Below are 6,352 nucleotides of genomic sequence, written 5' to 3'. Positions count from 1 at the left end.
GGAGTTCCTCGTAGTGCACAATTGATGACGAACATGTGCAGTAAGACTAAAAACAACAACAAAAAAAAACCATTTAAGTCCTCTGATGAAGAGCATTGATGGAAGCAAACTGTCACCAGCAGGTGGAGGGCCAGGGGCTGTGCCAGGGCCCATCCTGCCCTGGTGCTGTTGTGCTGAGGGATGTACGGGTCTCTGCGGTGTCACAAACCAGCTAATAATCAACTATCCTTACAAGGTAATTACAGGGTTATTTTTGCTTTCTAAAATCAAGTCTTACCTCGTAATTAGAAATAAAGAGAACGGCAATCCTAATTATCAGGCTCTAATTGGGCTGCCAGATGCACACACAGACACACCAGGGCTGTCGTTGCTCTGCTCCCACCCATGTCACCCAATGGGGTCTGCACAGCACCGGGGCTGTCCCCATCCTCTGGCCCAGGATGGGCTGAATGCAGTGACAGTGGTGCAGGTACAGGACACACCAAGCCACACAGATCTAATGAACAAGAGGAACCCTCTGACAACCCTCAGACAGCAGCGCCTGCTGCAGCCTGACACACAGTGCGAGGTGCTGCTGGCACCATCTGCAGACGCTTCAGCAACTTGCACATTGCTGTTGTAACGTCAGAAACATCAGTTGCACCACCACCCAGTTTTGGGAGGGAGCCCCACTCATCCCCTACCAACGCCTCTAGGTGTTACCTATGTGTTCTAGGGGAGGCGATGGCGAGGGGTGACAGCACAGTCAGAAGGAGGTCAGAGCCTGCCGCCCACTTCATGGGAAGGAAGCAGTGGTTTGTATCAGCAGCAGGAGGGGAAATCCAGCAAGGCAGCTGCTTTGTCAGCGCCTGAGCCTCCCTGAGCACGTCATCTAGCTAAAACAGGAGCTCACGTGCTGGGAAAGTCAGAGATGGAATTGGGTTTCTTTAGTCACTGTCCATGTGCTGGCAGTGGGAGCAGCAGTTCCAGGAAGTCCTCAGCTGAAAGGGACGTGGGAGTCCTGGGCTGCACTGGGCCAACTGTCAGCAGTGGGTGGAGGGAGGGGATCCTTCCCCTCTGCTCAATGCTGCTGAGGCTACGCTGGAGTGCTGTGTCCAGTTTACAGCCTCTCAGTATAGGAAAGACCTGGACGCACCCTGGAGAGAATCCAGCAGAGGAGTGTAGCATGGAGAGTCCAAGGAAGGAGCAACCAGCATCACTTTTTCACATAAAACCAGATGTTTTGGATTCCTGTGCTCATCTACATGATAGAAGGCACCATGGGACAGAAAGATGAGGCAGAACACTTTCTTAAACTCTCTCTTAAGCTGCATAACTCAGACTGGCCTTCTGCTCTCTGTTGTCCTGGGGCCATGGATGGTCTTCCTGAATATGTTAGTTCCTGGCTCACATCTCTGTTCTGAAGACTTTGACTCCCACATATGTGTCAGGATATATACCCCTGCAAGTACACCACAGTGGCAAAGCACATGGGACTGCAGAGAGCATTAATCGGCTATAAAGCTCTTGAGCCAACCTTCTCTAGATGGCGTCATACAGCTGTAATTCTCTGCTCAGCTCTCTAAGAATGCTGCTGCTGTTAGGAACTCATTCCCTTCTGGATTATTATTGGGTTTTAAATACGTGTTTCAATCCCTGCTGCTTCTAGAAAAACTTGTGACTGGATGTAAAAGGAATATCTGGGTTCTGCTGAGTGCCCCAACCTCGGTCCACCAAAATGATGCCTATGAGAGCAAGGCAATGATGACAAAATGAGATATTTGTGAGGAAAAAATACAGCTTGCCTAGCAAAACAGCTATCCTATTATCTCATCACCATAGCACAGAGAGGAGAAGTTATAAATAGCTTTGGTGGTGATGCCTGGGATTGTATCTTGGCACTGCTGCCCCTGGCCACCTCCCTCTGGCTCCATCCCAAAGTGATGCAGGCAGGCAGGGATGTGGCTGGGTGGAAAGTCCCCGCCAGCACCCTGAGCTACTCACAATTCTACTGAAGGTAACTGGAGAACAAGACTCTTTTATTAAGAGATTCAGGTTTTCCTGGTGAAAATAGCTGAAAGGCACAGAGGGAAGAGCTGGAAAATGGAGAAGGTAATTGATTTTAGTTGGTTATCCTGATAATTGAGTTGACACAGGGTATAATGTAGCCTTGGCTATAATAGTCCTTGTTCACAGCAGGAAGAAAGGATTTGTACCACTGTTATGATACTGGACAGAAGAAAGGCAGGGGGAGAGCCAGGAGAGCCCTAAGGGCTGGTCTTACCTCACACTCAGGGCATCGTTTATTCATTTCTAATCAGAGGATTCCATTAGCTGTACAAATGTGTTTGTGGAGAAAGAGTGAAGGAAAGAGCCTGTGCACCACCCTGTTGCTCACACATTTTTATGAAGATCACAGAATCACAGAATGACCTGGGTTGGAAGGGACCTCAAGGATCATGAAGTTCCAACCCAAGATATTGGAGACAGAGATGTATCTCAGCATTTCAGTGCACGCCCCTCATGATACAGAGCACACAGAGACCCAAATCCAGCCTGTCCTTGCAGAGTGGTTGCAATGGGCTCCAGTCCTCTGTGGTTCGGGCTGCCACATGTTGCTGGAGGCAAGCATGGCAGATTAGTCCCAACTGACTGCTCAGTTATTGGCAGTAACTTGGGAGCCCTGTTAAGCTGAGACACCTCACCTTGCTATGGGGCAGATCCCACTCAGCAGATGGGCAGGAATTTGCTAATTCAATCTGATTGCTTCAGATTATACAACCCAACAAAAGGGCCGCATTTAACCCAGAGACTGCTTGTTCTAAAACCAAGGCATATTTCCCCTGCAACCTTTATCTGCACAGGGCACAAGAACTTCATCTCTCAGACTATGGGAGAAGAACTGTCTGCCCAGATGCGGTAGTTATCTGGGTGAAGAGGAGAGGTCTTGCTTCACTGTAGCCTATATCACCTCTTCCTGGCTTTATTTCTGAGCACAAAACCCAAGAAGAAGGAAGCTGACCCAGGAAGAGGCATGGAGTCAGCTATGGGAGTCTCTGCCAGGCCAAACTGATGCCCTTAAAAGACACAGAAATGTTTTATTCAGTGCTGACAACATAGTGGCAGTAGCAGCTGGATTCGGGTTTTCAGGAAGGCCACAGACCCCCCCGTGAACTTCTCACAGCAGCTGGGCCATGTTTTGTCAGCATGTGTTAGATGCCAGCCCCTGCTTCAGGCACCTCTCAGGGCTCTCATGAAGTACTTCATGCTCTGGAGGAGGGTCTGCTCCCCCCTTTTTGACATCCTCTTCCCATCAAACCTCATCTCAGGCCCAGGGTCCCAACCCCTCCTGACACATCATCTCTCTTCAGCCCTCTCACCAATACTTGGCCCTTTCATCTCTCTCCTGTTTGCTTTGGGTAAAACAGAGTGACCAAACAACTATCAATTATTCTTCCAGAACTGTGTTTGCAAAAGAAGAGTTTCACAGGAGGCCATGAGGCCGATTAACATTTTATCAAGGCTGGAGCACACTCCCTTTGTCCCTGGGCCTCACGCCCTGCTGCTTATCTTTATGTCAGCTCCGGCTCTGCGAGCAGATGTAGGCCACTGAGACACCCAAACTAATTCATTGCAAAAACAAACAAACAAAACCCTTATGAGGGAACCAGATGGGACTGCATGGTCTGAAGAAGGGGGGAAAGCAGCAAGGGAAGGAGCAGGAGAGGGGAATAAGCCCTTCTCTTGGTGGCAGCAAGACACTGTGCACATTCAGGTGCTGATGAAACAACCAGTGGTCACTCAGTGCCCTCTAAAGGACGGCTGTGCAGGCCTACTCCAAAAGGACTAGGTTTGGCCACACTGCTCCCAGCTCTAGTCCAAACTGCACTGAAAGTCACAGGCACCACAAAATACACCTGAAGCTACAATACACAAAGGCAGAAGCCTTCCCACCTCTGCCAGGTCACAGCTGTACTATAAGGCAGTCATTAATTGCAGTGTGATCCCTTCTAACTGAGAGAAAAACTGTTGTGGTGGGGGGAAATTGGGTCAGCTTTGTCCAGAAACTCATGTCATGCTATAAGCTGGCTGGCTCCTTTCTCAAATGAGGGCTTAGTGATAAAATAAATTGATCTATAGTGTTCAAAAACTGGGTTAAAAGCAGAGTGTGACGTGAAGCATGACCTGATGTAAAGTCCTCATGGTGATGAACATTTAGGGGTAAGCAGCACCACAGGAATAAGAAACAGATCTGTGACCTGCCTAAGGGCAATCTCACATCACTGTAGACCTTTATGTGACCAGCTGCAATTAAAATCTATGTTTTCTCTTAGGTACTACATCTTTATGCCACTACCATCAGCCTTCTGCAAAGGGAATACACACACAAAATCCCTGTTTCCAGAAAGGCCAGCACACCCTCATGCCCACACTGGGCACACGACCGAGCTGTTGTGATGTGTTGCTCTGGAAGAAGGAGCAACAGGTTCCAGCACATGCTGGCACAAAGGCATTATAACACATACATGCTTGTTCAGCAGTGCCCATCTGAAACACATTATCTGATCATGCCAGAACTCATTCGAGCCTGACCCACATACTGAGCCAGCTCTGCAGGACCAGGATAAATGACCCCAGCACAGGCCCTGCAAGAGAGGCGTGACTTTGTTAGGAGAAAAGTAGTTGAAAGGAGAAAGAAACGTCTGCAATTCCACTGGGAATAGAGTGAGAAGAAACTGCAAGAACGGGAACTTAGGTCAAACATTAGGAAAAACATTTCCAAGCTATGAAGAGCACAGCGCTGGAACAGAGATCCTTGGAGATTACTGAATTACTGAATGGGGATATGTATGAAGATGCCTGAAAAATCATGGTCAGGAGTGACACAGTGTCCTCACCGGGGAGAGAGTGGACAAGGGCACCTACCAGCCCTTCTTCTTGCCTATTTTTTCTTTTTCCCTTCATTTTGTGTCTTAAAGAACCCATTAGAAAGTAGGTGTTTGCATAGGAGTATGGTAATGTTGCTGCTCCTCCGAGTGCGCAGCAATTACCAGTCACCGTGTGGCGCTTTGAGGGTACTCAGAACAGCAGCGTAACGCTCAAATATATTTGCTTCAAGTACTTGGGCCCTATTACTTCTGTATTTGTTACTGAACAGAATACTCAGTGTTTGGGACCCTGCTGAGTTTATCTAAGCACTGGACGCATATCTGGACCAAGTTAGCTGCCGCTCTGCTACACAGAGGCTCGAATCCCGGGGGTTGGACTCGATGATCTCTAAGGTCCCTTCCAACCCACATGAGACTGTGATACTGTGATACTGTGAAAAGCAAACAGCGTTATCAATTGGGCCCTCAGCTTAACGAAAGCGGCGCTCCCCTTCTAAAGGTACACGCTCTTCCTTATCTCTTTGACACAGAGCATCGAGGCTTTAGTTTTCACAATGCAATGTTAGCCAGCAGCTAAAATGAGAAGGAAAAGGCTGAAGTTCAACTTAGTGTCCCAGCCATTGTTTCTCCTTGCCTTAAAGCACTCAGGCCACACCTTGAAAAGTAAGGTCAATGTTTGTGTTATAGGAGGCACTGCCCAACTATACCAACCTCCTGTCAGGAAGCTTTTATCACAGTATCACAGTATCGTGCAGGTTGGAGGGACCTTAGAGATCATCGAGTCCAACCCCCTGGGATTCGAGCCTCTGTGTAGCAGAGCGGCACTTCTACCACTTGCTCTCTTATAAAGCAGCCCCTCATTGCCAGGTTAACAGTCTATGTGGTTATAGGGAAGCAGGGTGTGGGGCAGTGTGTGTGTGGGGCTGAGCACTGTGTGTGTGGGGCTAAGCACTGTGTGTGTGGTGCAGGTAGGCACAAGCACTGCAGGCCGCGCTGTGGGCCGCAAGGGGAGGAAGGAGCGGCTGCCGCGCATGCGCAGTGCCGTCCCTTTCCGGCCGGCACGCAACCTTCTTTGCCCTCGCGTGCACGCGCGCGCGCTCCCGCTCCCCGCTCCCAGCCGGGCGGCTCCATGCACGCGCGGGGCGGGGCTCGATGCCGCGCATGCGCGTCGCCGCTAAACCCCTCCCGCTCGACCCCCGCGCATGCGCAGTGCGCTCTGCCGGCTGGCGGCGCCCCACCCCCTCCGCGCACATGTGCTCCGCCGTCCGCGCGTGCGCAGTGCAGCCGAGCCCCCACCGCCCCCCGTGACGTCACGCGGCGCACGCGCCTTCCCGCTCGGCCTCTCCTCCGCGCATGCGCAGTGACCGGCTCCCCCCTCGGCCGCCCGCCTCCCCCCTGTGCGGCGCATGCGCAGTGCGCGCCGTCGGTGCGTGGCGTGCGGAGCGGTGGGGGCGGGTGGGGGCGGGGCGGGTATATATAGTGCG

The sequence above is a fragment of the Coturnix japonica genome, chromosome 2, assembly GCF_001577835.2.
Source record: "Coturnix japonica isolate 7356 chromosome 2, Coturnix japonica 2.1, whole genome shotgun sequence".
NCBI lineage: Eukaryota > Metazoa > Chordata > Aves > Galliformes > Phasianidae > Coturnix > Coturnix japonica.
This window is presented reverse-complemented; position numbering follows the sequence as displayed.